General features: G+C 40.2%; 1 protein-coding gene across 1 annotated transcript in view; it reads right to left on the bottom strand.

The window, feature by feature from the left end:
- The window catches only part of LOC309482079 (GDP-L-fucose synthase-like), a 274,578-nt gene that overhangs the window by 119,550 nt on the left and 131,728 nt on the right, over window positions 1–23,300 (bottom strand). The window lies entirely within an intron of this gene.

The following is a 23,300-nucleotide window of genomic DNA, read 5'->3' as shown; positions in this document are numbered from 1 at the left end:
AATATTGAATGAGGGTATAGGGGGCGATTTGAAACACAGCATTTGTTCAAACTCAAAATGCATCTAAAAGTGTGACTGTATAAAAGGCTCCCGGAGAAAGAAGACTTCTATTGTGGGACTTCTTTTATTTTGATAGTTATTTTAGAGTGCGATTCCCGATGCTTCCAGTAGGAGGCATTATTGTTATTGTTTTGCTGCCTGCTGCGTCAATATAGATTACTGAGAGAACATTAGCTGCGCACCTAGACATTTTTATTACTGCAGCGTATGTTCCTCCAACAGCAACACCTGGGGACTGTATAGACCTAGGAATATACAGAGACTGTGTATTGTCAAGCTGACTTAACCCACTGATAAGTCTTGGCTTACATCAAAGGTTAGATTTTTGCTGAATCTTCTTGATGCTGCATTTAGATCTGGTGACAATGAAGCGTACAATATAGCAAGGAACTACCTAAAAAGAAAAGTGAGACGAGAGTAGAAAGATGGCTTGAAAGAAATTGTTTAACCCATGTTCTTCTGATCTTGATCTGCAGTCTTTTGTCTGCTCGTCTACATGGTTACTCTGAATCTGTCTACTTTGTATGTCTACTCACGCAAATAAATGTTAACGGCACTAATTATGTTTGACCCGTGGCCTAGCCCGTAGTTGGAGAAAAGGAGATGCAGCTGTAGACAGTAAAGAATGCAGCAGCAAACAGAAATGGAGAAAGAAGAAGGTCTTCTGAATGGAAAATTTATTTACAAAACGATGTCTGATGGTTCTGTCGACAAGACAAAAGTTGTCTTCAATCACCGCGGCATGTCGGGTTTAAAATATCACTTGATGGCGAAGCATATACTGATACAGAGAGCTCTCCTCCCCCTTTGCCAAAAGCAGACCACACTGAGACGGATGGACAACTCCACAAGCAATACACTCACCACAGCGATAGGTAAATGGGTGGCTACAGCATGTAGCCTCAAAACAAAGAAACAACATTCAAACAGTATTGCAAAACAAACAGCACAAAAAGATATGGTACAATTTATGATTGAGTCTTTATAAAGTTTACTGTTGTAGAAAGTTATTGTGATTTTGAAAGCTGTCTCGTCCCGTATGCCTGCCGTTCCAGAGCCCTCTGCCAAGATGGCCGCCGCCACGCCAGAGCCCTTTGCCAATATTGCCACCGCCACGCCAGAGCCCTTTGCCAATATTGCCACCGCCACGCCAGACCCTTTGCCAAGATGGCCGCCGCGCCAGAGCCCTCGTCCAAGATCTTCTGAGCTGCTGGCTCCGCCCTGAGCTGTCGGCTCCGCCTTGAGCTGTCGGCTCCGCCCTGGTCTCCTGAGCTGCCGGCTCCACCCTGGCCTCCTGAGCATCCGGCTCCACACTGATCTCCTGAGCTGCCGGCTCCGCCCTGGCCTCCTGAGCTGCTGTCAGTTGCGGCTCGTTGAAAAATAATGTAGCGATTCAGTGGAAATAGAGTTTAATTTATTAGGACATTCCTCAAGTGGAATGGATTTGACTGACGAAAGCGAAAAGCGAACAGACATGTGACGGTAAAAGTGAGTTGGTCCAATATCATTGGTCTTAAAAAGTGTGTGTCTTGTCCCACCCATATACAATGGTTCCAGTGCCCATAACCTGCTGCATCTAGGCCATGCCTTCGTCAGCCTCCAGGGCTTCTGTCACATTTCCACCTAGCCACCATCCTCTGCACTTCAATTCTCAGCATCTATCCTGGTCCCCACCTGCACATCATCTCCAATCACACACATCTGCACATTATCATCACCCTCATCACTGCCACTATAAATGCACACCCCTCACCACAGTTCCCGCGGGCCAACACAATTTTTTTTGGCCCACGCTCTGGTCAGAATTTCATTTGGTCTCAATGTTCTATTAACTCAACGACTGGCTGCAGTTCACTATCTGGCCACAGTTTAACATTGGTTTAGATGGGGCGATAGGGGGGCGCTATTTAGCTTCTGTCAGGGCAGATGTCAAGATGTCATTTATGATGACAAGAGTGAAGAGGGCTGAAAAGAAGCTAGTAGCTAACATGGATTGTATGAGGCATTGGCACACTGACAAGAGAAAGTTTAAAAATAGTTGGCAACACAAGTATTTTTTTACTGAAATCGAGTCTATGGCAGAGTGGCTGTTCTTAAAGAGTATAACCTCCGTCGTCATTATGAAACAAAGCATTTGCATCAGTTCTCAAGATACAGTGAAGAGCAACGAAAAGTCAAGGCAGGAGACCTGCTAGCAAAGTTACATTCTCAACAACGTACTTTGCTTCAGCCATCCACAGCACAAGAAAATTTTCACAATTAATGTGCTAATCCGGTAACTTGCACGGCTAAGCACATTAATTGTGAAAAGTGGACAAGCTCTTTTATGTGGTGACTTTGTGAAACAGTGTCTAACTGTGGCTGCTGAGACTGTGTGCCCGAATCAGACACAGGTTTTCTCTAAAATTAGCCTCGGAACACCGTTACCCGTCGCAGAGGATATGGCTCAAAACATCCGTTAGCAAATCATTGTGACAGCAGGTAGATTTTCTGCCTTCTCCATCACCTGCAACGAGAGTACAGATATCTCCGACTCTGCGCAGTTGTTGGTGTTTTTGCGAGGGGTCAGCAAGGACTTTGAGGTGTGTCAGGAGCTCGCTGGCCTTGAAACACTTTCAGGCACCACCAAAGGAATGGATTTTTTTGGCAGTGGAAAGAGTTGTGGAGAAGAACAACTTGAAGTGGGAAAATATGAAGGGCATCAGGACCAATGGAGCTCCGGCGATAGTCGGTAAGCATTCTGGTCTCACTACACTGGTGTCAGAGAAAGTCCGTCAGTGTGGGGGGCAGATTTTAAAATACCATTGCATTTTACACCAAGAGCACTTGTGTGCCAAATCAATCGGCCTGAAGAATGTGATGCGAGACATTGTTTCCATCGTCAACAATATTCGCTCCAAGGCACTCTCACATCGTCAGTTCTAAGCTATACTGGATGAGTTGGAGGCACAGTATGGTGATGTGCTGTACCACCAGGAGGTGAGGTGGCTGAGCTGAGGGAAAGTTTAACAGGGCTTTTTTGAGTTGCGTGATGTGATCAGGGAGTTTCAAGCTAGAAAGAAAAGCAACATTCAAGTGCCCTCAGACGAGCAATGGATCGCCGACCTGGCTTTTCTGGTGGACATTACAGAGCTACTGAATACTCTGAATCTTCAGCTCCAAGGGAAGGACCAGGTAATCAGCCAGATGTATGATCACGTCAGAGCCTTCAAGCAAAAACTCTTGTTGCTCAACAGACATCTCTCAACAGGTGAGGCCTAATTGCAGTTCAAATTCTATAATAAAATGGGCTTGTTAATAAGCATAATGTTATTGTGTGCAGTGTTTGGGGTAATCAGATACAAAATGCAGATTACCGTAATATATACCTTTCAGAGTAACTAAGTAAAGTAAGGTCTAGTGTGCATTTGGCCTACTTAATGAAATGGAACAAAATCTTCTTGCATCTTATACTGTTCTTTTTTGTCTTTGTGTCTACATTTAGGGAATTTGGCACATTTTCCCAGCCTTAAAGAAGTCGGTTTGATGGAAGAACATATCCCCAAGTACACAGAAATCCTCAGCAATCTTATGCCTGAGTTTGACAGCCGCTTTGTAGATTTCAGAGAAAATGCATCAGCCTTTCAGCTGTTTGCTCAACCCTTTTCTATTGATGTGGACACAGTAAGTGAGGAGCTTCAGATGAAACTGCTTGAACTTCAGTCTGATTCAGAACTCCAGAGATCTTCCCTTACAGGACTTTTACAGACGTGTTCCAGCAACCAGGTACGGTAAGATCTGCAAACATGCACAGGTGATGCTGTCCCTCTTTGGAAGTACCTACCTTTGTGAGCAGACTTTCAGTCTAATGAATCTGAACAAGAGCAAACTGAGAAACCAACTGTCTGACTCTCACCTCCATGACATTCTCAATGCAAGTAAGTCAAAAGTAAGTCAACTGGAACCTGATATTGAGGGACTTTTGAAAAGCAAAGACATGTCTCATGTCTCCCACTGATATTCCAACTGATAAACAGTCAAGAATGTAATGTATGTCACAGGGGCATGTTCTTCCCTGAATTGTTGTAATGATTAATCAAATCTATTTGTATTAAAGGGGTCATAGAATGAGAATTCAAATGTTCCTTGATCCTTTGACAGTTAAGAGTTCGTTATAATATAAACTTTCTTGTTATTCCAAAAACTGCTTTTATTGAAACCAAGGCCAGCAAACGACAGGGTCTAAAAAGTGGAGACTTGTGACGTCACACTTCAACTTTGGCCCCGGCCACTGGAGCGTTAGTGAACAGTGACATGAGAATGAGAAAAGATCGATACAGGATCAATACCATTGCCTTCCAAATGATCCTAATGCTAGGATAGTGGGGTGTTTTCCCCAACAATGTGAATGTCTCAGCAGTGCATTATTTGTTTGTATTCTGTGTATTTCACTGTGGATCATTTGGTAAATTTCGGTGCAGGCTTTGCAAACAGACTTTTATGATATAGATCTGCCAGCAACGCCACAAACATGAAAGTAGTCATGTTTATTCTAATGCCTGATCTGTGATCAGTGATTTCTGATGTAATTATTCAAGTTCAGACAGATTATCTCTCAAAATATCGTTCAATACTGTTTATGCATCAGTAAATCAAGCCAGTCACTAAACAATCAACTTCACGTCGTTTCTCTTAGTAGGATGAAAATATTCTTATTTAAACTGTGATTGAATTATATAAAGAAAGCGATCAAAGAACGCCCCCTTTCCAATTGCCCAAGCTGTCAATCAAACAGCGCGAGTTTATCTGGACACTTGCCAAAACCCTTTGAAATCAATCATCACAAAATAATGACGCTGTTATAATGTACAGTACAATGAAGCTTTTACTGTATTTACATCGTGTTTGCATTGTTATTTGGAGAAAGCCAGAGGTGTAATTTCATACGCAATCAACAGACTGTCTGTCATCTGCTCAATGCTCATCACTGCAACCTTTCATGTGATGGGAATAGATCATTATGATCAATACTTTTCACGATTCCTTAATCTCGATAGTTGTTATAGTAAAAACGTAGTAAGTTTTAGAGAGAGTTCCACATTTAATACTAGCTATTTCATTTGCAAACATGTCAGCCAATCACAGCAGTGGGCGTTTACACGGAAGTCTATGTATTGTATATGTATACTGTATATATGTATATGGATCTCATTCTAAAGTCTTTATGCACTGGATATCTTTATCTCTTAACCCAAAATGAACGTTATGTTTTATCTAATAGACTACAGTAGCCTACCATATGTACAGTAGCCTATGTTTTGTAAATACTGTAAATGCCTGTCATGCCAACAAAGCTTTGATTATTTCTGGCGCACATGAATTTTATGGGAAGTTCACTTTACAGCAATTTAACATTTCATTTTATTCAGATTTAATAATAATAATAATTAAAGCTGCAAGCAGCATTTATCGGGGTTCAAGCAGTTAAGGCCTTTAAGCACAAAAGCATCAAAAGTGATTACGTTTTATTTTGCAAGCATGTAACCACTGACATAATAGATGGAAAACACCATTTAGAGCCAATACAGGCAATGTACCATAGAAAATGTGTGGTTTTAAAGTTTTTTAACAGTTATAACTCCACCTTTGGTCCGATCTCCATAAAATTTGGCATGCTTGTCAATATCTGAATGAGAGATGTAGCTAGCTGGCCTCCTTACAGGAATAATGTGAGCTATTGTAAGACTGTAATGTACCATAATATATTGTACTATCGTGAATATTCATTCATTCTTTATTTCAGACCCTTAGGTCCATATCACAAAGTAAACGAAATGTAAGAAATATGACATATAGGTGACATATAGGTGTCATGTTTGGCTACACCAAAATATGACATATATCACCTATATGTCATATTTCTTATATTTCGTTTACTTTGTGATATGGACCTAAGGGTCTGAAATAAAGAATGAATGAATATTCACGATAGTGCCAGCGACACGCAGCGACAAAGCGGCATGATCCCATTAATTTCTATGGAGGGCTGGTGACTTCCGGCGACATTTACCGTTGGCGACAGAATGTGGGCGTGTCAAGCGACATGAGACATGACAGAAATTCCGAAATTTCAACTTTATGCAAATGAGAAGCGAATTTCGCAAGCGACAACCAATATGAGTGAAGACTGTCAGTGGAGCTCACATCACCGTCTCGAGCCTCGACTGCAGGCAAGACAGAACAGAGTGATTTGATTCACTGTTTTATATGGTTTGACTGTAACCCCATACATGGATATAATAAAATGATGCATGGAAAACAAATTGTAGACAGTCTTAGTGAGTTTGATTTATGCATTGATAGTTTGTGTTGTAATTGTATGATGCAAGTTTAGCACTGCTGCAGTTTCCCCTGCATTGTTGATTTATTAGGGACGAGAAAATTTATTATTTGTCAAATTCGATTGATTGATCGATCGTTAATCTAGTTAATGATTTAATGCACTGAGCATTGCTGTGGTTATAACAACACTCTCCAATAGCGTAATATTACTTTTAAATCTTTTAAGCCTAATTCCTAGTCAAATTAGAATGATATCTTAGTTTTATATATCACTTGTGATTGTAATTTCTATAGAAATGGCCAGACGTGCAGTCTACCAATGACATTAGAGCGACAGCACTACGAACACCCACAAGCGACTTCACAGTACAGTGACTAGCGACATGCCGCGACAAAATCGATGGCGGTGTGAACGGGGCTTGACGCGCACCTCTCCAAAAATGTAACAACGCATCAATTCTACGCAGACCGCAAGCGCTGTGATTGGTCTGCTAGAACCCCTCCCTCGGGTTTCACATGCTCCCTCTGCATGTGTAATTGTGCCAATGCGGACAACGACGCAGACGTATAAATGAAAACCAACACGTAGAGGCAAGTGCAGTGTGTTGTAGGCCTATTCCTGTTTTCTTGATGTAATAAATACATAATCAGCCGGCAGGTCAGGTGCATAGTGCAATGCGTCGTGACTCGTGAATTTTTTAAAACTCTATTTACAATAGACGGTAGTTTTCTTATTCCCAGCGAAATAACAATACAACCTGTCTTTAAGAACGTCTTGATCGACTGTGATACAACAACTCTCCTGGCCTCCCTCTTCTTCTTTTCATGGCGTTTCTGGTACCCTGATTTATGTTTTCTTTTCCCCGTCATTTTTTAGTCAGTTAGTCTCCTGCTCTTCCACCAAGTTCATCGTTAACTTCAGGCAGCTGCCGCCTCAACTTTGATTGGTTCTGTTCACGAGCTAGGATGGTGGGACTTACAGTTTTATTTGATCGGACTAAACCATTTTTAGGGAGGTAAGAGAAGCAGATATTTGGAAAAAATCCATCTTCTTCCGCTTATCCGGGGGCCGGGTCGCGGGGGCAGAAGTCTAAGCAGAGATGCCTAGACTTCCCTCTCCCTAGACACTTCCTCCAGCTCTTCCGGGGGGGGGGGGGTCCCGTGGCGTTCCCAGGCCAGCCGGGAGACAGTCCCTCCAGCGTGTCCTAAGTCTTCCCCCAGTGGGACATGCCTGGAACCCCTCCCCGGGAAGGCGTCCAGGAGGCATCCGGAACAGATGCCCGAGCCACCACAGCTGGCCCCTCTCAATGTGGAGGAGCAGCGGCTGTACTCTGAGCTCCTCCTGAGTGACCGAGCTCCTCACCCTATCTCTAAGGGATCGCCCGGCCACCCTGCGGATCAAGCTCATTTTGGCCGCCATATATATATATAAAAAGCTCCACAACATATTTGCAATGCTTGTGACTGTATTGCCTCAACAGTTTTAATCTATGTTATAAAATAGATGCAGAACTGTGTACCATATTACCATAATATATCGCTGATCTGATCAGTGCACATATATACTTCTAAGTGACTATATGCTTGCTCCCTGTTCAAAAATACTGATCATAAAGCAATACTTTTGATCCTTAAGTACAATTTAAATAATATTTATTATTAACAATTTAATGAAGGTACAGCTATCTGTCTAAAAAGTTCTAAAGGTGCACTGCCTTGATATTCAGTGAATTTGACAGTTTTGGGCAGTCTTCTGGGCAGTACAACAGTAATGAGGAAATATCGTCCTGGCAAAGGGCGTTCTCTTCGGTACAGTGGTAACCACACACACGCACCCATAAAAAAAAACATTTAGTTTATCAAGATCTCAACAGAGGCTCAATAAATTAAAGCCTCTGCCTTTCATGTCTGCAAAAGTTCTTCAGAATTCACAGAGCATTTCATGTTAATGCTTTGCTGTTTCGTTTGATTGTGTAATGTTAGTTTCTTTTTTTTTTTTGGCTGCTGTAACTGCATATATATATATAATGCACATTTGTTTTGGAGTTTTGGAGTGATCAGGAAATGTGATCAGGTGGTGTTGGCTATGTTTTGATGATGATGATAATGATGATGACATAATCGTCACTTAGTTGCATGTTTCACTGATTTCATCCAGAGTCTTATCTTTAAATACATGGTTGATATGTTTTTGATTTCATATTATTGATTACAGTGATGCAAAAGCATGAAATCTAGCTGTGTTGTGAAAATCTCAATAGTAGTATAGGGGAGCGCGGGGCACAACCTAACACATTTTGGTTTTGGCTCAATTATTAAAAAAATAATTAAGTTAAGATTAATAAGATTAATCTTTCTTTCTTTTTTACACAAGCAACATGCACATCTCTGCTACAGACAAACTGTAACAGACAGAGGGGTTAGTTGTAACACTTGTGTGTAACACACATAATTCAGTATTATTTTATCTGTATAGTTTGATAATGTTTGTACATCTTTATAGATAGATATCCATAGATCCATCCCTCATCCAATCATCCTTCTATTATGGATCAATATCATGGATAGAGATATATGAAAGGGCTGCACAGTTTTGCAATAAATAAAAGAATCAAATATTGTAATTGCTATTGAATTATATTTGTATGTGGCAGCAGCATGCAAAATTATTATTATTAATAATAGCAATAATAATAAAAATGAGTTCAAAATCACATTTTAAAGGGTTTATTGCATGAAAAACAGGCTTTTTAATAAAAAACAAGTGATCACTGCATAGTTAACACATGTGAAAAAAACCATACATTTAACATTTAAATTCCAACATTGTTGGTCCAACGAAGTTAAATGTGGCAAAATAAATATATAAATAAATACTCAAACCTGAAGAGTTGTGTGGCTCCCTGTGTTCATTTCATTATCGTTTTACACTTGGCGGCTTAGTTGTAACACTGTGCTACAACTAACCCCTCTGTGTACAAAATATTTTAAGCCTAGCTAACAGTTGCTAGGAGTTGCTGATATGTTTCAAAATGGTGCTATGTGTTAAGGCCAACAAGACAGTGATTAAGGTCATATAAAGTTAGATTTGGTGACGTATGCAGACAACTCTCAGACAACTCCCAGCTTACAAGTTGTAATTAAGAGCTCTACATGAATGTGAAAGGTTTTTGAAATCTCATAATTGGGTGTTTTTGTAACTACAGACACTTTTAAGTCCCAGCAGTGAAATTTTAGATATTATGTTAAAGTTTGTTATATGATGCTTGATAAATACAAACAGTGTCATTACACACCTTGACATAAAAATAATTACTGAATAATGTGATTTAATGAAAAATTAAGCATTTATAGATCCAAACATCATTTTTTTTGTTGATGTCTCACAACTGTGATCTCAATATTGAGAATTTGCTAATTCTATTCCAATATGACATTATTTCAAATTAATTTCTTTCATATAAATATTACTTTAAACCATCTTCAATTTTTTATTTTTTATTACAGATCATTTATTTGATTAGATGTGCCTGTCCCACACTTTTGAGTCCTTTCTGCAACATTGAAAAAGCCAAACAAATGTCTATTGAAACAAAAATTTGCATGTGAGCACATGACTGTATGGTAACTGGATGACATGAAATGCTGCTTTTACCTTCTTGTCACGCTAGGTTTGGTTGTTTTGGTCATGTTTATTGTTCCTGAGTTCCAAAAAAACTCCACCTGCATTCACCTTTATTGCAACCGACTGTGACATATGATGGCCCAGTAGTGTACAACACAACGGAAATAAGCCACAACACAACGGAAAATGTACAACACAACGAAATAAAGCCGCAACACAACGGAAATGCGAGGGAACGTCTGACAATTCTTTCAAGTTGTTAAAACGTATAATTTGTATTAATTAAAATTACTTTTAACATTCAAAAACAGACATGTTCCAAATCCAAAGCTTGATTGTATTGGTAGTAGACTGACTTACTACAGCTGATTTTTGCATTACAGTAAACAATCTTTTTTTGGGGGAAATTTCTGTAATATAATAGAATTTTTTTTTATTTTTTTTATCATGTTTCAAAGGTTGTAGTTCCTATTAACCAGACTGACTTACAACTGCTGAAATTGTGGCAATAGCTCCCTATATGCACAGTAGCCTACACAATTTGTTTTTTATAATACAATATTTTAAATAACCTATTTGATCCTAATGACAAATCATATATGTCATTAGGAAATGTTTTAAACAGCCAAAATGTCATAAAAATAATTACATTAAAATTACCAAATTCAAAATTGTCTCAGTTTAATGCTGAATTTGCTGATACTGATTGGAGTAACGAGATGTTTTTGCAAAAAATCCCGATCATGTTCTGTCAAATTTCCATAGGAGAGTGGAGACAATACGTCAAAAATATACAACTACCTGTAAAATACATATTAGACAAAACACAGTACCTTGGGTAACTCCTGATATTTTACAGCTCTTCCTCTTCCTTGAAAGCCTACAGATTATTAAAAACACCTGACGCTAAGCTTATTTTCACACAGTTTAGAAATAAGTGTAATTTTGAATTATACAAAGCAAAACAGTCTTATTATGAAAATCAAATTAGTCGAACAGTTTCCAACCCAAGAACATTATGGCGAATATTGAAATCAATAACTGGTGAAAATAAAATTAAAAATAATAATAGTTTACAAATATCCATAAATGGTACTCTTCTTACTGATCATGATAAAATTGCTAATTCTTTTAATGAGTATTTTATTGCATCTGTACAATAATTATCCTCTAAATTTACTATTCCTTTGTTTCTCACATCAGTACCAGCATTATCTCAGCAATTCTCTTTTTCTGAAATCGTACAAAATGATATAACTAATATCTTGTGTTCTCTGAAAGCTTCGCATGCTTGTGATATAAATAATTTAAACATGATTTTTCTTAAAACTCATGCCAGTACTCTTATACCACTTTTTCATCATTTAGTTAATCTGTGTATTAGACAATCAGTATTTCCTGCCATGTGGAAAACGGCCCAGATCACCCCGATGTTTAAATATGATGATCCAACTAATATTTCCAACTACCGTCCAATTGCAATTCTCCCAACCATTTCCAAGTTGCTTGAAAAAATATTATATAATCAACTAATTAACCACCTTGAAAATAATAACCTGCTCAGTGATTGCCAGCATGGCTTTCGACCCTTGCGGTCAACTATGTCGGCTTTGCTGCTTCTCACTGAGCAAATACGTGCGTCTCTAAACAAGGGTCAGATTACTGGAGTTATATATATCGATTTTCAGAAAGCTTTTGATACAGTCAATCATCAAATTCTGTTAAACAAACTTCTTTCTTTTCATTTGTCATCTTCCGCAATAGATATGTTTACATCATATTTAAGTGACAGATCTCAGACTGTAAGAATCGGCACAGTAACATCACAGCCTCGAGTGTGTTCTATGGGAGTTCCACAGGGCAGTATTTTAGGTCCTTTACTTTTCCTATATTAATGATCTTCCTTGTGTTTTGCATTTTTCTAGTTCTTTGCTATATGCTGATGACACTGTTATTTTTCTTTCTGGTTCTAATATCGACACAATCAATTACAAACTTAACACAGATCTGCAATATTTACATAACTGGCTGCAAGATAATCACTTAAACACTTAATGTCAAGAAAACACAATGCATGTATTTTTATTCATCTAGGAGACAGCTATCCATATCCAATCCTATCACTTTTTTTAATCAAACGCTTTCAATTGTATCAGCATATAAGTATTTGGGAGTCTATCTTGACTCACATCTTACTTATCAAGAACATGTTCAAACCCTAACCAGAAAGTTAAACCAAAAGTTATATGTTTATAGCAAAATTAGACCATACTTGTTGCTTTCTGTTTCAAAAACCTTTCTTCATGCCATCATTCTGTCTACTTTGTCGTATTGTTTACCTGTTTGGTCACTAACAACAAATGAGATTATTGAACCAGTAATAAGACTTTATAATAGAGCTCATAAGATCCATGTCAGGCTTCCAGGCTGGACTCACCACTGTACTGCACTATCTTTGTGTAATGCCTTGACATTTCAGAACTATAAAATAAGCCATGGGATAAAGCTGTTTTATCAAATCTCAAATGGACACACTGTAACTGCTCTAACCGAATTGGTTCCGAAACTTACTACGAGATCTTTTACAAATGGACTTTTGCCTTTACCGGCTTATAGAAACTGTTATGGACAGAGATCTTTTTTTTATGTGCTCACTAAAACCTGGAATGAGATCCCACAGCACATCAGAACTATCACATCAAGAAGACTATTTAAAATAACATTTGCTCGCCATTTAATGGACAGGTATGTCTGTGACCATTGAGACGGCTTTATAGCCCCTCCTGTTGCCCAATATCTTGGTTTGTGTGTCTGTTGTTGTCTCTAGCTGTCTAGTGTGTGAGCGTTGTTTTGTATGTGGTTTTTATGTTCTGCAGAGCAGGAACCTGCTGAAAATCAGTTTTATACTGAGCCAGGCCTGATTGTCCTTAATCTTTTCCTGTTTTAAAAATATAAATAAATAAATAAATAAATCTTATTCTATTAATTAATAGTTTCTTTTTTAATTGTGTATAGTTATAAGTAAATGGCTCTGCTATTTTATTTATTTTCAGATGGTCTACACTGAAATATAGTAAAGCTGTATACTTTTTACTATTGGATTAAATTAACCTAAAAATAAAAATCATGTAATAGCCATAAATTAATCAACAAACAGAGATAAAACATTAAATCTTTACATTTACAGCGGGTCAAAGTTAAGTTTTGTTTTTCTCCATAAGTTAGAAAAACTATCAGGCTGTTGCGCATTAAAACCAATGTGAATATAATATATATTCTACCTATTTTAACTAAATCAACATAAGGTGATATATGAAACACAATATTTCAAACGGTTGAGAAAAATATAAAATAAAATATATTTCAAATGAAATGATTATAAATAAAATATATAATGTAAAAATAAACATCTTTCTAAAATTGTCTTTATTATAGTTATTACCAATTATTATAGTTTTAGCTACATAATATATAATATATAATAATTAATATATAAAAAGCACCTTGCATTTTTCAGAAAGCAGGAAAAGATCTCCTTACACAGAAATGACCAAACCATGTATGAAATGAAGAATGCAATAAGTAGAAATATAAATTCTCTTGAATGTTTCTTGAGACAGAGGAGTGTGTTTTTAGCCTCGATAGACATAATGATTTTGTACTGTAACTGTATATTCTACCCCATACACCTAAACACGACCCTCACAGAAAACTTTTTTTTACATTTTCAAAAAATATGAAGATTTAATAAAGTAAAATATAAGATTTTAATAAAGTATTAGTAAATGTTGAAATTAACATTAACAAAGATGAACAAATGTTGTATAAGTGCAGTTCATTATTAGTTAATGTTAACTAATGTATAGTTAACTAATGAACCTTATTGTAAAGTGTTACCAATAAGTTAATAAATAAATAAATATAAATATAAATATAAAAACACCTTACATTTTCAGAGAGTTGAAGAAGTAGTTCTTTATGCAGTGATAAAAAAAAAACAATCCAAAAAGCAAATAGTTTAACTTGTCTAAACAAAACACTCCCAGATCCTTCAGAGATAAACTAGAGTGTGAACTGCAGCTTCAGACCCTCACAGAGACGAGAGGAGTTACAGACTCGGGACACAATGACACAGCATATGTAAAGTTAGTCTGCGCTCCAGAGCATATACTTCCAGAGTTGTATTCATACTAAATTCATTTAAAAGCATAATCTTAAAAGTTTAAATTAGATATTGAACGTTTTATTAAAATCATATGTTCTATTTATCTTCCTAGAAGACTTATATGGAAGAAATGATTTTGCTTAAATTTAAAAAAAAATTTACTAAACTGCTTCTGTTCAAAAACTTTAACATTTTAAAGCAAAAACTGTTGTTTTAGATCTTATTTATACAAAAATATTCAAAAATCTAAATATATGTCGAATTTAAAAATGTTAGCATTTGTTGATGGACAGGCTGTCTGTTGGCCGCATGAACAGACTTTGGGGAGAGCTGATAGGCATGACCTTTGACCTCCTCGATTTTGGAGGGTATTAAAGACCCTAAGTTGGTCCTTAACCCTTTAAGGTTTTAAAGACTTCAAACAGGTTGGATAGTGACATTAAGGATATAAAAAAAACTGGTATAAACGGATTGCCAATTAAATCAATCGAGACATTTTCAATCAAAAGTAAATTCAAAGCAGTGAAATAATTTAAAAAAATATATATATATATTTTTTTTTTTACAGGTATATGACCTTAATTTTGATTGGAGGAAATAACTAACAAGTTATGTTAAAACTTGTATAATATATGTTGATCTAATCACTTATACCTCTCATGCATCTAAAAAAAAGTCAACATTGCTTCTTATTTGATCAAGCGTATATTTCTTGACCTGCATTTATGTAATGTGCAGATGTCCCATTTACTCAGCAGCACACTAAAGACTGATCTAAATGCAAATATTTACTTCCACGCCCTTGTGTACATGCGCATGAAGACACATGTGTGCAAAACATACGCACAATGTTTCCAGACTTAAACATTCACTCATTCTCCTTTCCTGCTACAGCTAGCTGCTATATTTATTGTGTCGTCACAGCTGCAAGACAAAAAGCCTTCAGAGATCCAGAGGTGGACAAAGTACACAACTTCCTTACTTGAGTGAAAGTACAGATACTACTGGTCAAACATTACTCCGTTACAAGTAAAAGTTGTACAGAAGTACTCGTTTTTAAAAGTACTTGAGTATCAAAAGTAAAAAGTAAATGTCAATGCATTGTTTTATTATTGTTGCATTGTTGTGTGTAATACTTACAGTACCTTATGCCTTAGGAATATATGCCTGCCCTCAGATCAATATCAAATTTATTTCTAAAACACAGTTCCAGTAGTGGGATTGAATGTGTGATTGAATAAGTGCACTCAATAACGTCCACAATGGTTTCGGACACCCAAATGGCTGTTCCCTCAAAGAGTGGCCTATTTAAAGTTTTTTTTGGCTTTTAGTATAAATATGTTAGCCTTACTGTTATCTATAAGCTAGTGTGCACCAAAACAATGACAAAATTTGCATTTAGGAGACCAAACCCAACGTTGAAAATGAAAATCAGGTTTGACGCCTAATCTCCAACGTCGGACAGATATTGTATTGTGGTTAAACATGAAAATCTGGTTGACACCAACATCAGTTGGGTTCTAACGTCAACCCGACTTTCATTTCCAACCAAAATCCAACGTCGGATGCTGACGTCAATCTGATGTCGGGTTTCTGACGTCAACCCAACTTTCATTTCCAACCAAAATGCAACCCCTGACTGACGTTACAACTTTCTACTCAAGGACCTTGACAGAAATGAAGTGGAGTAAAAAGTACAATATTCATCTTTCAAACGTAGTGAAGTTAAAGTAAAAAGTTTGCAGAAAAAATAGTACTCAAGTAAAGTACAGATACTCAAAAAGTGCAGTACTCAAGTAAATGTACTTTGTTACTGTCCACCTCTGCAGAGATCAGCTTTAGCATGACATCACAGGAAGTGGGAGGCAGGGAGAAGGTCACAAGGTCATTTGGGATAAAGCATTCTAAAGACCAGTAAATCACTGCATCATGAATGTTCTGGAGAGCCTCCAGTATGGATTTTGTAAAATCCTGATTCATTCATCCTCTATCATGCAAGGAGTGAAGAAACCCCACAGCAGCCTCAGGGCATTCAAAGACAAGTTCTGCTTTGAAAAATTAAAGTTTGATTTCTATGTCTGTATGTGGGGTTACTTTGTGGAATAATCTGGGGCTTGAATTAAAGCAATGTCACCATTTCAAACGTCTTTACAAACAAAAGGTCTGGTCCCATTACAATGATAATGAGGTTTGATTGTATTCATGTTGTGTGGAGTGTTGGATTAGTTGTTATTTAAATAAATGAAATACTTTTGGGAAGCAGAAATGTCCTGCGGCGTGATGAGACTCTCTATTTGTTCCAGTCAAATCACAAAACAAAATGCACACAAACGTGTCCCTGCTTAATATACTGTAACCACTGATGAACATATTAGGTTTTGATGAGGGGAAAAAAAAACTATACCAGTGCAGATTAGAACCCGTAACTAGACATGTGCCGTATTCGGTAATGCGATAAATCGCGGTAATGAATATGCACGATATTGTTATCGCGGGCACTTCAAAATACCGTGAAAAATAACAGATCCGAATTTAGATTTTTAGAACGCGCATTATAGCTTATTTTCCATCAACCACTTAAACAAACACTGCATATGCTGCGTGAAACACGTGCGCACTCTGATGTAAACAATCGCCACGTGTATAATAAGCATGCGGCCGGTGCGCACTTCTAGTCTAATGTAAACAGTCCTCACATGGAGAAGCAGCATGGCGGAAGGAGGAATGCCGCCGCCTACAGTCTATGGCCGCCGCCGATCTATCCGGATCCATCCCGCTTCTAAAAGCAGAGCTGCCAACTCAACGCATTCAGCGCGAGACTCCTCACACGCTGAAGCCACACATCCGTTTTCTCACGCAGAGAAAAATCGCGGAGCAAAGAGGACACGAAGACCGTCAAACAAGACAGAGCAGGTTACTTTTGATATGAAACAGGAGAACAATTGTGTCACAGAACGTTACATTTAAACTATTTAATGACCAGCAGCATGTTAGATGACTAAAACATATAGATAAAGAGGAGTATTTTGCTGAATATGTGCGCTGCACTTTTTTACATATTTATTATATTTTTACTTGTGTCATTACATAATTGTTATTATAATGAAAACCACATTATATTTGATTTAATTAGTTATTTGTAACCTTTAATAATACCAGCTGATAGGGCTCTATATGGTTACATAGCATTATGTGTTTTTTTTTTTTACATTGAGAAAAACAAAAACATGTGGGCTATCTACTGTAGCCTTCCTAATATTTATCCAAAATAAGTCAATATTGAATCAAGATTTAAATCAAATCCCAAGTATTGAATTGAAATCGTTAAATTTGTGTTAAACAATACAAACAGTAGCCTACCAGTCATTGTACCATGTAATCATTGTAACATGTTGTCACTAAACTTAATAAAATTCAGTTTAGTTACCAAATGTTTTGACAATCACAATTACACCTTGTGATGCAAGTTTTATTAAATTTTTTACATCCCCCCCAAATTCATCTGTTTCTCATGTGCAATTAAAATATCGTGATAATACCGTATACCGTGATAAAAGATCACTCAATTAATCGCAGCATGAAAATGTGATACCGGCACATGCCTACCCGTAACCGCTGACATGCTTGGCAAAAGTTCTAACCACCAGGGCTGCGTTTCCCGAAACGTTCTTAACGCTACGTCGTTCTTAGGTTACACCTTAAAGTCCCTGTAAAGGCAATTCAAAAAAAAAATTCTAAAAACATTAGAAATGTTAGAAATGTATTGCTAAAACTGTCGGAAAGTCTTTTATTTCCTGTCGTTTTATTTTGAAACTGTAGGGATGTCATTTCCTTTCCGAGCGCATCACATCCTCATTCCCGACTCCGCATTCTGTGGTATGGTGGCTCTCGTGTGCGTAACCTAAGCGAAAGTAAGTTTCGTCCTACACTAAGATGCAAATATTGCCATCGGACTTGTTTAGATGTTGTCTACTTTAACCTGTTTTCCTGTTAAGTATATTATACGCATGGTTTTGCTACTTTCGTGTGTATTTCTTAAGTTAATAGGTATCACGTGACTGTTATGAGCCTTGTTAGACTGGAGATTGTTTCCTTTATATTATTTCAGTCGTAAGCTGTATTTTCGAGTGCTATATTTAATTTCTTATGCCCTTTAGTCCTACTGATAAATCGTGTTTAGCCTCTGTGTCACCGTCAGACGCACCTAGAGTGTAGTTCGGCACTCCCTGGCCATGCGCCCCTCACGTGCTGAGCGCATGGGATGCAGTTGCGCCCGCTTCCACTAGGGGGAAGCGAAGACCACCAAATCCATTTAGTATCTCTACTTTGCCCCATTAACCCTTTGTATGCCTGTATATTAGTTATTTATGACTCTTTTCAGGTTATTTGACCAAATTAATATATTTTAGTATTCTGATTCAATGTTTATTATTGTATTGGATATTACTGTATACTTTTGTACATTGTGATTAATATTATTTTATTCTTTGTTTCTTTTATAGACCACACACACACATACACATATACCGATTTGAACACCAATGCTTGTACCCAAACTTCAATAATAAAGTTTGCTGGAATAATTTCTCCGTGCCCTTCTCTCTGACCGGAGCCCTGTCAAAGGAAACTGTCAGACCAGTATTACCCCCTTCAGAGTGTCCCACTCTATCACATGGTCCTTCGAGCCGGATCTGACAGCTTTCTGGAGACAATATGGAGACAGGACAACCATCTGCAGATCCAGCAGTGCGTTCTAGACCCCAGCGGGAGATACAGTTACCAGCATCCCTTGCAAACTTTGAAGTTGGGTACACACCGAGAGTCACAGTACTTCCTTCCACCGAAGCTGAGGAACTCGGAGCAGCAGCCCCAGCTCACGACATCCCAATCCCTGATCCACTTTCACTGCCATTTGTGAGAGCAGAGTCATGTCGATCCTTGGTATCTTCTCATCGTAGCAGACCGAGATCTCGAGCCAGTGCTGCCTCATCAACCAAGAGGTCCGTTGCAGACGGGCTATCCGAACTACAGAGTGCCATGTTGGAGGAACAGGTCAAGCGGATGGAATTAGCAGAAGTGCAGCGGCAGATTATGGAGCAGACACTAGTGGACGAGCAGTGTACTCTTCTAGACAAAGAAGCCAGAGATGCCCTTGATGAGAAGGAGGAACTTCTCAGAGAACAAGAACGGCAGAGACGTCGACTGGAGGAGAAAGCAGAGATGGCATACAAGAGTAAAGAGGCTATCACCAGGCATCAGATGTTGCGACGGCGACTGAAAGAGAAAGAGATGGAATTGGCGCAAGCAGCTCTTATCACGTCTTTCCTGAAGGAAGAAGGAATTAAGAGTCCCAGTTCCTCCAGGCCCCTCAGTGAATGTGAGTACAACCTAAGGTCCTCATCAGAAGCTCAGCCTCTCCTACTCCACTCACAAGGTGGACATGGACTGCTTCATTCTACTCCATCTATTCATGTTCTGCCACCAGTCTCCAGTGCAGTCATTAGTCCACCTGTCTCGACCAGTCTTCCATCAGTCCAGCCCGCTCCACAAGTGAGTGCTTATACTACTACAAGTGTACTCGCCCAGCCGCAGCCTACGCATATTACCATGATTCCTCCTCCTGCCATCATCAACCCAGCTTCGCAGTCGGCTCCCAGGCCAGCCGTGAGTGCCGTTACCTCATGTGCTCCGCCACTGTCAGTAGCACAGTATATGGCCCCACTTCGCCAGCCACAGATGGTCTATAGCCAAGCCCAGGCCCAATATGTGCCTCCACCTGTTACACCTCTACAGCCAGTGCTATCAGCTGCTAACACGCTGTCCTATCCTTACCCAGACATGCCACCTTCTCCACGACAGGGCACAGCGCCTCTAGATTACAGGGCAGCGCCGGGTGCAGACCTCATGGAGCTTCTAGTTGCCACATCTTATGGCCTTCCTAGACCTACTCTACCTCACTTCACCTCAGGTAAAGAGTCAGACTTTGCCCTGCTCAAGATGGCTTTGGACAATCTGCTCAATACACATGCTCACCTCACAGAGCAGTTCAAATATCAAGTCCTCCTCGATCACTTGAAACTGCCAAGCGCCTACAAGCTAGCCCAAGCCTACATGCACGATCCAAAGCCGTACACCTCAGCTCTCCAGGCTCTCCAAGATAAATATGGGCAACCGCGTCAGCTCGTGCAGAGCGAGCTGGGTGCCATCTTAAACTCACCTCACGTAAGATCTGGAGATCCAGAGGCATTTGACAACTTTGCCCTATCAGTACAAGGTCTAGTCGGCATGCTCCGCTCCCTCGAGGGTGAGAATGGCTATGAGCTGCGATGCGGCTCCCACGTCGACAGGCTGCTCAGCAAACTGCCTACTAACTATCGAGACGGGTTTGTGGAGTATAGCATAAACCGAGGCATCCTGAGGACCGGCACTGATCAGACTTACACGCTTGAAGACTTCTCTGTTTGGCTTCAGTTAAAGTCACAAGCAAAGCGCATTTCATCTCGAGCAGCTCTGATGTTCCAAGACCAGCCTAAGCCAGTCAAGGGCCAAAGGAAATCCCAGAGTCCTTCATCCAACGTGTTTTACAACACTGAAAACCAAGCTAAGGTAGCCCCTCCAGATCCTGCTCGCAGCACAAAGTCACCCAAATTTAAACCCAGTGTGAAGCCTTACTGCCCGTACTGCGATGCCCGTGAGCATTACCTCAGCTTATGCCCCAAATTCAAAACGCTCACTCCATCAGAGATTTCCACCTGGATTAAAGACAGAGGCTGTTGGAGGTGTGGCAGGAACCATAAACCTGAGGCATGTACTCTCAAGAAGCCTTGCCAAGTGTGCAAACAGCAACACCTGACCGTGCTCCACGAAGTGTGTTCCCAAGAGGCTAAGAAAGTGTTAATGGTCAGTGCTGCTCCCGACACCATATACGTTGACCGTCCTAGTCGTCCGCAGAGAGTCATGTTGAAGCTAGTTAAGGTGCGCCTGTACAATGCCGAGCACTCTCTGGAAGGTTTCGCTATTCTGGACGACGGATCAGAGAGAACCCTCATCCTTCCCTCAGCAGTCCGACATCTCCATTTAGCCAAAGAGCCTGAAAGCTTGCCTTTGCGTACTGTCCGCCATGAGGTGATCCATCTACAAGGAGCCGCTGTCTCGTTCGACATCTCCCCAGCTCATTCTCCCAAACAAAGGTACCACATCTTTCATGCCTTCACTGCTGGTGAGCTGAGCCTGTCTGAACATAGCTATCCTGTCAAGTCACTCATGCGCAGATACTCCCACCTGCAAGGTCTTCCTCTGCCGAAGGTTGACAAGGTCCAGCCGCTTCTGCTGATAGGCTCTGACTTTCCACATCTGCTGCTTCCCAAACAACCGGTCCGAGCAGGTCCTCCTGGGAGTCCTGTAGCTGTGCGTACTGCTCTTGGTTGGACATTGCAAGGCCCCGCCAACCTCAACCTCACTGGTGAGCACTCTCATTGCTACTTCACCATGTTTCCTAACTCAGAGCTGCAGCGGCATGTTGAACGACTGTGGGAAGTTGACATAACCCCGTATGCCAACGCCAAGACTGTGATCCGCTCCAAAGAAGATCAGCAGGCCCTAGAACTGCTGGAACAGCGCACAGTCAAGGTAGAAGTGGATGGAGTAACAAGGTATGCTACTCCACTACTGAGGCGCAAAGCTAGCCTTACGCTCTGGGCTCCAAAGCACACATTGCTCCCACAGCTACGGAGCACAGAACGCCGTCTAGCCAAAGACACTGCTCTAGCCAACACCTACTGTCAAGAAATACAGAAGCTTGAACAGTTGGGCTACGCCAAACCTCTACCTCCTGACACAGTAGACAGCTCCACAGAGTCCTGGTATCTGCCGCACCACGTTGTCCACCACAACGGTAAGGCGAGGATTGTCTACAACTGTTCCTACCAGCACAACGGTCAAAGTCTCAACAGTCAACTGTTGCCCGGTCCGACCTTAGGTCCTACTCTCCTCGGTGTACTACTTCGGTTCCGAGAACACAGTGTGGCTATCAGTGGTGACATCAAAGCGATGTTTCATCAAGTTCGCCTGTTACCAGAAGACAAGCCCCTTCTCCGTTTTCTCTGGAGAGGTATGAAGAGGGAGGAGGAACCAACGGTGTATGAGTGGCAGGTTTTGCCATTCGGGACGACATGCAGTCCCTGCTGTGCCACATACGCCCTTCAGCGGCATGTGAAGGATAACAACAGCGGTCATGAGGACATCCTACACCTTGTGGAGACTGCCTTCTACGTCGACAACTGTTTGACCAGTGTCACGAACGCTGATGAAGCCAAGACTATTATCAACCGGATGCGTAAACTGCTCTCAGCTGGAGGCTTTGACATCAGGCAGTGGGCCAGTAACACCCCCACAGTTGTTGAGCATCTTCCATTGGAAGCGAAAGCAGCAAGCACCGAGTTGTGGCTCTCTCAGCCTCGACAAGATCCCGAAGAGCCAGCCTTAGGCCTTCGCTGGAACTGCCTTTCCGATCGCCTTGGGTACCGCCACAGACCAGTAGAGTATTCACAGCCAACTCTGAGGAACATCTATAAGGTGATGGCAACACAATATGATCCCCTCGGATATCTAATTCCATTCACCACACGAGCAAAGATCCTGATTCAAGACCTGTGGAGAGTGGGAGTTGGCTGGGATGAACCAATCAGACCAGAGGCTCTGCTGGATATCTGGACACAATGGGAGAGTGAACTAATCCATCTTCCACAAGTGGAAATCCCCCGATGCTATGTCCCATCAGTAGCAGACACTGGGCCACCCAGACGAGAGGCACACATCTTCTGCGACGCCTCTGAAAGAGCCTACGGGGCCGTCGCTTACCTCCGCACCCAAGACAATCAAGGTGAAGTCCATATTGCATTTGTGATGGCTCGGTCACGAGTGAGCCCTCGCAAACAACTATCCATGCCACGCCTCGAACTGTGTGCTGCTTTAGCCGGAGCCCAGCTGGCTAAAGTCATTATGACAGAACTGTCACTCCCTTCCCAGCAAGTCACTCTCTGGACTGACGCGATGACAGTTTTGACGTGGCTCAATTCCGACTCGTGTCGCTACAAGGTCTTTGTAGGAACTAGAGTCGCAGAAATTCAG

Source organism: Leuciscus leuciscus (genome assembly GCF_965113295.1).
Source record: "Leuciscus leuciscus genome assembly, chromosome: 19".
NCBI lineage: Eukaryota > Metazoa > Chordata > Actinopteri > Cypriniformes > Leuciscidae > Leuciscus > Leuciscus leuciscus.
The sequence above is the reverse complement of the archived record's forward strand: the minus strand, read 5'-3'. Positions and strand labels throughout refer to the sequence as shown.